Source organism: Hippopotamus amphibius, chromosome 9, assembly GCF_030028045.1.
Source record: "Hippopotamus amphibius kiboko isolate mHipAmp2 chromosome 9, mHipAmp2.hap2, whole genome shotgun sequence".
Taxonomy (NCBI): Eukaryota; Metazoa; Chordata; class Mammalia; order Artiodactyla; family Hippopotamidae; genus Hippopotamus; species Hippopotamus amphibius.
Genome location: NC_080194.1, coordinates 100109915 through 100121481, shown reverse-complemented (window position 1 = coordinate 100121481; position 11567 = coordinate 100109915).

The following is an 11567-nucleotide window of genomic DNA, read 5'->3' as shown; positions in this document are numbered from 1 at the left end:
AATACATTTTGTATTCCTCTGAGGCATGGGCAAATACTTTTGTACCTTTGTTTACCTCTTAGTGCCAGCAAACTTGCAATAGAACACACCTTTAAGTTGTATTTTCCAAAGATGCTGCACCAATATATTGCAACCCAGATGCTCTGCTTACAAAGTGATGCTGACCCCTCTCCCATTGAGAAATAGGGTCTTGTTCTTTCCCCTTGATTCTGAGTGGGGCTGTAACTACAAGCAAAGTGACACTGTGACTTCTGTGGCTAAGTTGTAAAATGGCAATATGCCTTTCACCTGGTCCTCTTTGGATGCTTGCACTTGGAACCCAGCCACCATGCTGTGAGGAAGCCTAAGCCACATGGAGAGGCCACAGGTATACATTTCCACTGACAGCCCCGGATGAGGAGTTGAGGTCCCAGTTATGAGCTCACATCAACTTCCTCAGATATGTAAATGTATCACCCTTAATTGATTCCAACCTTTCCCTTCCACTCTTGAACCACTCTACTGGTTAATACTTATAAAACAGACGTTCCCTGCTAAACCCTGTTCAAATGCACAGATTCGGGAGCTAAATAAATGATCATTATTGTTTTAAGACTAAGTTTTGGGGTGATGTGTTATGCTGCGATGGATACGTAGAACAACACCTATCTCATCCTCTCCTTTGCTGTATTAATTTGCAGTCACATCTTTTCTCCCCTGCTAGACTCTATGTTCCTTAGAGTCTGGACATTTCTCAATCTAAACTTCCAGAACATCCTTTTATACTATGCTATATTTCAGTCAGACTAAATTTCTGCTACTCTCTCTCTTTGACTTTAGATTCTCAGTCTTTGTATGCTTGACCAGCCTATCCCTTTGTTGTGCATGCTCTTGTTCCCATCTGTATTCTCCCAAGTCTTACTCATTTTCAAGACTGAGTCACATGCCAGGAAGAAGTTCCTGATTCCTCTAGTCAGAAGAAATTGCCTCCCTTTTCTGAACTCCCAGAGTGCTACAGATGAATTTCTCTTACCAGTATTATCATCTTCTACCTTATATCACAGTTACTTGTTTACAGGTGTCTCTCCGCTTCTAGACTGTCTTATTTGTCCTTACATCCATTTATGCAAAAATATTTATGGAATGTCTACTGCTTGCCATACACTGTTCAAGGCCCAGGGTAAGGAACGTGAACAAAGGAAAACATGATCCTGCCCTGATATAACTTTCACTCTAGTGAAGGAAACACAATACGTAAATACACACATGTTTGGCTATCATGCTCTTCTAAGGGTTTTAACTAAGTCGATCACATCCAGGACCTAAGGTGATACCCTATTTCTTTTGCAGTCTTGGAAGGCAACATGGAATACCCAGAGATCTGGGTTTGAATTCTATCTCACTTACTGTCTGTGAATATGAAGTGAGGGCTTTAACTCTCTATACTTTACTTTTCTCAGGGATCAAATGAAGATAATGTTATCTGCTTTATACTTTTTAGTTATTATTAATGAGAAAACTTACATGAGCTCCACCTTTGTGCTGCACACAACTAATGCATACATCCCTTTGTTCCCAGCTTCTCTTGCTTAGTATGGAGTTCAGGCTTCGGCTTGTACTCACCAATAAGGCTGACAACGGCATCAGGTGCTCAGATCCAATCCTTCCCTTGTACATGAAAATCCTTTTATGGTTGAGTGGCACCCAAGTTCTTTCCGGCAACTTCTGCCAGCAGCACTGGAGGGAAAGGAAGGAAGACCTCAGTCTTTGTCGTATGGCTGACTTCTACTCACTGTACAAAACTCAACCAAAATGGCACTTCTTCAGGGAGACTGTCCCCACTAAATTGTGTCGGTTCCCCCTTTTTCAGACTACACAGCATCCTACACCTCTCCTTCACAATACTTGTCACAACTGGAATTGATTAATTTCCAAAAACTGTCTATCACTCCCGTTAAATTGTAAGCTTAATAAAGGCAGGGACCAGGTCTGTGTTGCTGCCATGATCACCAGCACCAAGTAAAGTCTTTGCCACATAGAAAGTACTCAACACATATTTATATAGCTAATGAATTGAGAAAAGCTTTGCAGTTGTAGCTGGAACCTCAAGAAGGGAGCAAACTCAACAATTGTCAACAATTTTTCTTTATCCAAAATCCCCACCACTGCTCTCAGAGACTCTTCTCCTTGAGCATTTTTATGATCTGTTCTCAGAAGATTCTGAGGTCAGAAGGTGGGATCTTCCTTTAATGGGTCCAAAGAAAAAAGGATTAATTTTGTTTTGCCAGTTAACTGGTTTCTCTGAACAATGCCTCTGGGTTTCCTGTGATGACCTATGGAAAGTATGAGAGATGAACATCTTAAAGTCTGATGGTTCAGTCAAACCAGAAAGCTGTTTCCAGCTGAGTTTGTAATAGCAAACCAAAAAAGTAACTGACAATTTGAGACAGTTATGGCTGGACTAACTATAATTCCGGAGACAGTCATGCTGTGGTACCATAAGCCTTCCAGATATGTAAAACACCAAGATCTTTTGAAGGTAAGAGGCTTACAGAATTTTAACTTAAAAAAAAAATAAGTAACAGCTATCTTGCCCTGCCATGGACATCTAACTGGCCATTCCACACACTCTAAAACAACCTTTTCTATTATTTGTTCAAAACCAAAGAGTTGTAATAAAATATCTCTCTTCTTCAAAGTATGAGACCAGATATGGAAAAGGAACAAAGAAAAGTAAAACTTGGAATCTTTTTGCAAAATTTAGCATTAATTTGTTCTCTAGCAATATGAGGCTAAAGTCTCCATAGCATCTAGCTAAATAAACACTATACTTAATACTACCAAAATGCAGGACATAGATCCAGATCTGCTTCCCAACTCATAAATGGGCTTGCTGAAGCTTCACTGTGTAAAATTGAGTTTAGTCAAAATTAACATACCTACTGACCTAAGAGCCTTATGAAAAGAAAGATTTATTAGAAGGTTAGACCAAAATTTTAACTCAGATTATATAAATACACAAAATCTCACATATCTGTTATATTTTAACACTTGAAAAATGGTGCCTTACATAGTTAGAAAAAGCTGCTAGGACTGAGAGACAAGACAGCATTAAAGAGAACAGGTACATCTTATGGGCCGACTTTCATGTATCTGAAGAATATGGTACAGAAATTGAATAAAGCCTAATCCCATTTTGTTATCTTTTATATTTTTTGTGTGCTAGACCCTGGGAAAATTCATTCAGCTCTGCTTCCTTTTTTTTGAGATGTATAGCTGCTATTGACATGAAACAGGGAGGAAAAGCAAGACTAATGCATCTCATTTTCCCATAAAAATTTTCCTCAGAGGAGTAAAAGGTTTTCTCTTCATCTTGCATACAGAAATATTCTTTGCAAATTTCTATGAAGTTCCCCTACCTAATGAGATATGAATATTGCACCAACTGGTATAAGCATTTCTTAGTTCTTGGGTCTTATTCGTCAAATTAATACTATTTTTAGTTCCAATAGTTCCTTCTTAGTGAAATACCTCATAATGTTGACATTGGAAATAAAAAAGACAATACTTTCATCATAAACTCTTTCATTTAACAAATATTTAATGAGCGCTGTACTAGGCATTGTGGAAATAGAAAATCTAACAAAGAGAGAACTTCCATTTACAACCAAGATAGAGGGACCATAAACACCCTCTTGAATAAGCCAAAAATATAGACAATATAAATTAAACAATGGTTTGAAGTTACTAGACATTAGGCAATAAAGGACAGTGATCCCTATGAGACAGGAAACAAATGAGGTGAGACCTATAATTGACTCATCTTAATGCCTTGAAAGAATTTCCAGGCTGCAGCATCAAGAAGGGGAAATCAGAAAGAACATGGAAAACTCCCTGGGTTAGGAAAATGAAGCTAAAGTCCAGAAAAGCCAAAGTGGTTGGATTTCATAGGACAATGTATCAGAGATCAGAGAAGCCTAGAGATCTGCAGAAGGTCCCCTTCAAGCATTCAGCAGAGTATTCATTTGTGCTTACATACAAAAAGCATTCTGCAACTGGAGAAAGAACCACCTGGAGGAATAGGAGTAACTCTGTCCAGTGTTCACATATGCCTAGGACTAGTGCCTACTACCACAGCCAGACTGGAAATCCTTATGACTCATGGGGCATGCTACAGAATGCACAGAATGGCCCTGCCTCGAGAGAGAAAAACAATTAGTCCTGCTCTGAGAAATGCTATGGTCCTGCTTAATAAATCTTAAAAAGATGTGAAAGGATCAAATTATTTTCAGTAACTTAGCTGCATTTCAGAACAAGTCTCGAGAATATTTATAGAATACAATAACATCCAGCATGTAACAAGGTAAAATCCACAATGTCTGGCCTCCAATAAAAATTGACAGATACACAAAGAAGCAGGAAAATGAGACTCTGAATGAAAATAATCAGTTCAGTGAAACTGACCCAGCAGTGACACATTTCAGTCCTTATTACTACATGTAATGTTTATAAACATAATTCTCACTTTTTTAAAGAGATAATCTTTTTATTTATTTATTTATTTATTTATTTATTTATTTATTTATTTATTTGGTTGTGCTGGGTTTTAGTTGCTGCAGGTGGGCTCCTTAGCTGTTGCTCCAGGACCCCTTAGTTGTGGCTCGCCAGCTCCTCGGTTGCAGCACTTGGGCTCCTTAGTTGTGGCAGGTAGGCTCCTTAGTTGCAGCATGTATGTGGGATCTAGTTCCCTGACCAGGGATCGAACCTTGGCCCCCTGCATTGGGAGCACGGAGTCTTATCCACTGCACCATCAAGGAAGTCGCATCTCACTTGTCTTTAATTGTAGATGTTATACATTTTTTTCAATAGACAATTAATTGATATGTGTAATTAAACTTGTTAGTGTAAATACTAACATGTTTGGATTGTAGTGTACCAAATTTTTAGACAATTTTTCTTAGAATTTTCCATTTTTTTCTGTTTTCTTGTCTTTCTCTTTTGGATCAATCAGGTAAGTCTTTTTCAGTATTTCTCCTCTTTTAGTCTTTAGTTTTCCATTCCTGTATAATTATTTTAATGATTATTCTAGAAATTACAGAACACATCACTGACTTATTGCAGTCTACCTTCTTATTACTTTTACCATTGCTCAAATACTTAAAGAAAAATTAACTCCATTCTTTGCTTTTAGTATTTGTGATATTGCTGTCATAATTTCTACATATGTTATAAACCCAGAAGACATTATTTTTTCTTGTAAATACTCAGTATTCTTTTATATCAACTCACAGATTTAGTTATTCTAGTAATCATTTTGTTCAGTAATTTTGTAGTTCCACCTTGAATCATTTTTTGTTCAGTCTTAATAATAGATATTCTGGTGATAAAATTTCAGCTTTTTACTCTAAGAATGCTTTTACTTTCCCTTTATTCTAAAAGAATTTTTTGCTATTTATAAATTTTAGGTAAGCAGTTTTCTTTCACTTACTTTATGTCTTTTAATGGCTTTGGCTTCCATCATTTTTGTTGACAAGTCAGCTATAATATTTTCATTATTTACAGAAAATGTTGTCCATTGTCTCTTCAAACATTCCTTTCTCCTCATTTTCTCTTCTCTCTCCTTCTGGGGCTCTAATTACACATCTTAGACCTTTTGACTATGTCCACATGTTTCTCAAGCTCTCTTTGATTTCTTCCTTTCTTATTCTTTCTGTGCTATGGTGTGGAGTTTTCTATGTCTGTCTTCGAATTCATTAATCATGTCTTCAACTATGTCCAGTCTGGTTTTTAACTTAACCAATGAGTTTTATTTTACTATATTGTATATATTGTAAATTTCTATTCTCAGTTTAATTATCTATTTATTCATTTGTTGTCTTTCCCTTTTCCACTATTTTCTTGGCCATATTTATCTCATCTGGCTTCTATGTATCTCTGCTTTTGATGTACAATTTTACCTTGATTATTAACTACATAGTTTAGGCTCTTGGATGTTAGCTAATTTTTTATTGTATTGTAAGTTATTATTAATTAAAGACCCATAGATGCATATATGATGTTATCTTCTAGTAGATATAATTTACTTTTTCTTTCAGTAGAGTTTGATAACCTCAATCCAATCAAAAATTGACCTGAGATAAGAGTGATTGAGATTTCAGTAAAACTCTGTATACTTCTGACTCATCTCTGTTCTTTGTGCGTGGCCATCCTGGACTTTCATTGAGAATCTTGAAGAACCATTGTTTACTCAACCCTGAAAGACTTAGAACAGCTCTCACCTCTCTGTACTTTTAGTTTTTGTACTCCTCATTGCTTCCACTGTTCTTAGGTATATTTAAAAATATGACTTTGCAAATCAACTGAATTTTTCTAGTTTTACAATTAGAGTTTTGTTATGTTCTGATCGACTACATCCTATCTGGAAGTCTCATCTACTTATTTTATATATGTTTGTCAGGATTCAAAGTCACATGGAATATATGACGGATGTAAAAATAATTTTAGCCTAAACTCCATTTTTCTCAATCCTTAGTCACAAAATTTGAACAGAAAATCTGTGTAATAGGTTTTGTTGTATGGAAGCCATTTGACAATAAAAAATAAAAGAAATAATAAGAATATCAAATGTGAATGAGGTGGGAAACATTCAATATTTTCTATGAGGGTGAGCCAAAAATTATCTGTACTCTGGCTGTAGAATTTAATTAACTTTTAGAAAAGACAAATACATCATTTTCAACATAATTTCCTTGTTTTTCAATACACTTTGTCCATCTGTCAACAAGCTTTCGTATTCCCTAATTAAAAAATGTTTTAGGCTGAGCTGCAAGCCACCAATGCTCCACTGTCTTCTCTTCTTCATCAGAAGTGAATCTTTGTCCTCGTAGGGCTGCTTTCAGGGGACCAAACAGGAGAAAGTCTGATGGAGCAAGATCAAGACTATAGGGAGGTTGCTTTAATACCTCAAAATGAAGTTTCTGTAGAGTGTCGACAGTGTGGGCAGAACTGTGCAGACTTGCATTGTCATGCAAGATCACAACGCCCTTGGACAGCAGTCCTCTGCATTTAATCTGAAGTTTAGGCTTCAGTTCTTCAATAAGTGTCTCAATCCATTCATACACACTTCTTCAGGACAAAACACTTTCTCCATACTGGCACAAAGTCTCTGATAAATAACAGCACCTCGTACACCCTCAGACCACAAAAAACAAATCACTGCACACTGCTCTTCTTTCAAGCAAATCACAAGTGGGGCATCCATTTTTGCTCGCACCACAGTTACAAATGAACTGATGTAACATGTTCACACCTGCACAGCAGTGACCAGGGAGACAGTAGCCTTGAGCAGAAAGCGCTGATAAGACAGAGTGGCCAACAGAAGTTTTAATATAACCGAAGTGAGAGTAATTTTTGACTCACTCTCTTACTTCCTACTAGTTTTTGAATTATTCAGTACATGTGTAATGTCCCATTCATTAACATCTACTACTATGTCTCCAACTTCTAGCAGAGTGCATGACACAAAGTCAATATTCAAAATATATTTACTAAATTAATAGACAAAACAATGAATTAATCTCCAGGCACTTGATAAATGTAAACATATAGGATACTAACATATATGCAAGTCTTATTCTCTTTACACATCTCCCTAATTCCTTTGTCTCTCCATAGCACTTCTTCCTATAAATCAAACCAAGGAGAATGGTATAATATTTTATATATAGTACTTACTCAGTAAGTATTTATTGAGTTTAATGACCAACTCCAGTCAGAAATTCTATTCTTATCTCATTCCTTTTCCTAACATTCATTATTTTCTAGTATCTATTATTTACACCCCAATTTCTTCTATGTAGGGATCCTTCTGTCACAACAATATTTCTGAACTTTCTTTTATTAAACTGTAAAAAATATGGTTTCACTAATTCAGAGCTACAAATAAAACTGACTATACCTATAAATATAAAACTTTTGTCTTTTAAGAATCCACCATGTGTATTCTGCTTTTAGACATGCTAGAGTAACTAGCACTGGACTTACCCCCTGTCATAATCCATGATAAAACTGAAAATATCTATAGATAGACAGATAGATAGATGTGGATGTTTTCAATCATTGAAAAATAAGCAGTAGAGGAACATGATATTTGAGAGAAGGAATGTGTGAGATGATCCCCGTATTTGCCCTACATTTCCACCTACAGGTAGTTCCTGACAGGAAGTTGGGTTATGGGTCCCAAGCCAAAGATGGAACAAAACCCAACATATTTTATAATGTCAGCATAACCCTATTATCAAAACCTAAGGATGATATTATAGGTAAAAATAACGACAGATCGATGTCCTCCATTAACATAATTGCAAAAGATGCTAACAAAACATTAAAAAAATCAAATGTAGCAATATATTAAAGGATGAAATGCCATGCCTAAATGGGCAGGTTATCTCTGTAATGCAAGTTAATTTAACATTTATAAAGTAATCAATGTAATTGAACCCAATACTAGAATAAAGGAGAAAAACCAACAATTATCAGCAGACACAGAAAAAGCATTTGACAAAATTTGTCACCCATGAGTGATAAAATGCTCAATGAACTAGGGATAGAGGGAAATTTCTTCAATGTGAAAAAGGATGTTTATGAAAAACCCACAGCTACCCTCAATACATAATGGTGAAATATAAACACTTTTCTCCTAAGATCAAGATCAAGAGGAGGATGTTCACAATTACTACTTCTATTCAACATTGTAATGAGAATCCTAGCCTGTGCAATAATACAAGGAAAAGAATGGAATACATTGTAAAAGTTAGAAGTAAAACCATCTTTATTTGTGGGCCACATGATTGCTTATGTAGATTACCCAAAAAAAGCTGCTAGAAATAATAAGCAAGGTCACAGGATACAAGACTAATATATGAAAATCAACTATATTTATAATACAAAGATAACATTTAGAAACTGAAATTTAAGGAAAAAGCAGTTTGTCACAATATTATCCAACTTAAAATACTTAATAATCAATTTAACAAAAGATATGCAAGATCTCTACACTGAAAATCACAAAATATTTCTGAGAAAATTTAAAGTTCCAATCAGTAAGATATATCATATTCATCGATTGGAAGACACAATAATGTCAATTCTCCTTATATTGATCTGTAGAGTTGATACAATTACAATAAAAATCCCAGGTATTTTTTTTTGTAGAAATTATAAGCTAATTCTAAAATTTATATGGAAAAGTGAAGGATGTAGAATAGTCAAAATAATCTTGAAAGCTTCCAAGACTGAATCAGGAAGACATAGAAAATATGAACAGACCAATCGCAAGTAATGAAATTGAAACTGTGATTAAAAATCTCCCAACAAAGAAAAGTCCAGGACCAGATGGATTCACAGGTGAATTTTATCAAACATTTAGAGAAGAGCTAACATCCATCTTTCTCAAACACTTCCAAAAAATTTCAGAGGAAGGAACACTCCCAAACTCATTTTATGAAGCCACCATCACCCTGATACCAAAACCAGACAGAGATACTACAAAAAAAAAAAAAAAAAAAAAAAAAAAAAAAAAAAAAACTACAGACCAATATCGCTGATGAATTTAGATGCAAAACTCCTCAACAAAATACTAGCCAACAGAGTCCAACAGCACATTAAAAGGATCATACACCATGATCAAGTGGGGTTTATCCCTGGAATGCAAGGATTCTTCAATATACGCAAATCAATCAATGTGATACACCATATTAACAAACTGAAGGATAAAAACCATAGGATCATCTCAATAGATGCAGAAAAAGCTTTTGACAAAATGCAACATCCATTTATGATAAAAGCTCTCCATAAGGTGGGCATAGAGGGAACCTACCTCAACATAATAAAGGCCATATATGACAAACCCACAGCAAACATCATTTTCAATGGTGAAAAACTGGAAGCATTCCCTCTAAGATCAGGAACAAGACAAGGATGTCCACTCTCGCCACTACTACTCAACATAGTTTTGGAAGTCCTTGCCACATCAATCAGAGAAGAAAAAGAAATAAAAGGAATCCAAATTGGAAAAGAAGTAAAACTGTCACTGTTTGCAGATGACATGATACTATACATAGAAAATCCTAAAGATGCCACCAGAAAACTACTTGAGCTAATCAATGAACTTGGTAAAGTTTCAGGATCCAAAATTAACACACAGAAATCTCTTACATTTCTATACACCAACAATGAAAGATTAGAAAGAGAAATTAAGGAAACAATCCCATTCACCATTGCAACAAAAAGAATAAAATATCTAGGAATAAATCTAACCAAGGAGGTAAAAGACATGTACTCAGAAAACTATAAGACACTAATGAAAGAAATCAAAGAAGACACAAACAGATGGAGAAATATACCATGTTCTTGGAATGGAAGAATCAACACTGTGAAAATGACTATACTACCCAAAGCAATCTACAGATTAAATGCAATCCCGATCAAATTACCAATGGCATTTTTCACAGAACTAGAACAAGAAATTTTGTGATTTGTATGGAAACGCAAAAGACCCTGAATAGCCAAAGCAATCTTGAGAAGGAAAGACGGAGTTGGTGGAATCATGCTTCTCGACTTCAGGCTATACTACAAGGCTACAGTGATCAAGACAGTATGGTACTGGCACAAAAACAGAAATATAGATCAATGGAACAGGAGAGAAAGCCCAGAGATAAACTATGGTCAACTAATCTATGACAAAGGAGCCAAGGATATACAATGGAGAAAAGGCAGCCTCTTCAATCATTGGTGCTGGAAGAATTGGACAGCTACATATAAAAGAATGAAATTAGAACACTCCCTAACACCATACACAAAAATAAACTCAAAATGGATAAAAGACCTAAATGTAAGGTCAGACACTATAAAACTCCTGGAGGAAAACATAGGAAGAACACTCTTCGACGCAAATAACAGCAAGATCTTTTTTGATCCACCCCCTAGAATAATGGAAATAAAAACAAAAATAAATAAGTGGGACCTAATGAACTTAAAAGCTTCCGCACAGCAAAGGAAACTATAAGCAAGACGAAAAGACAGCCCTCAGAATGGGAGAAAATATGTGCAAACAAATCAACAAAGGATTAATCTCCAAAATATATAAACAGCTTATCCAGCTCAATATCAAAAAAACAAACAACTCAATCAAGAAATGGGCAGAAGACCTAAATAGGCATTTCTCCAAAGAAGACATACGGATGGCCAAGAGGCACTTGAAAAGCTGCTCAACATCACTAATTATTAGAGAAATGCAAATCAAAACTACAATGAGGTATCACCTCACACCAGTTAGAATGGGCATCATCAGAAACTCTACAAACAGTAAATGCTGGAGAGGATGTGGAGAAAAAGGAACGCTCTTGCGTTGCTGGTGGGAATGTAAACTGATACAGCCACTATGGAAAACAGTATGAAGGTTCCTCGCAAAACTAAAAATAGAACTACCATATGATCCAGCAATCCCACTGCTGGGCATATACCCAGAGAATACCATAATTCAAAAAGACACATGCACTCCAATGTTCACTGCAGCACTATTTACAATA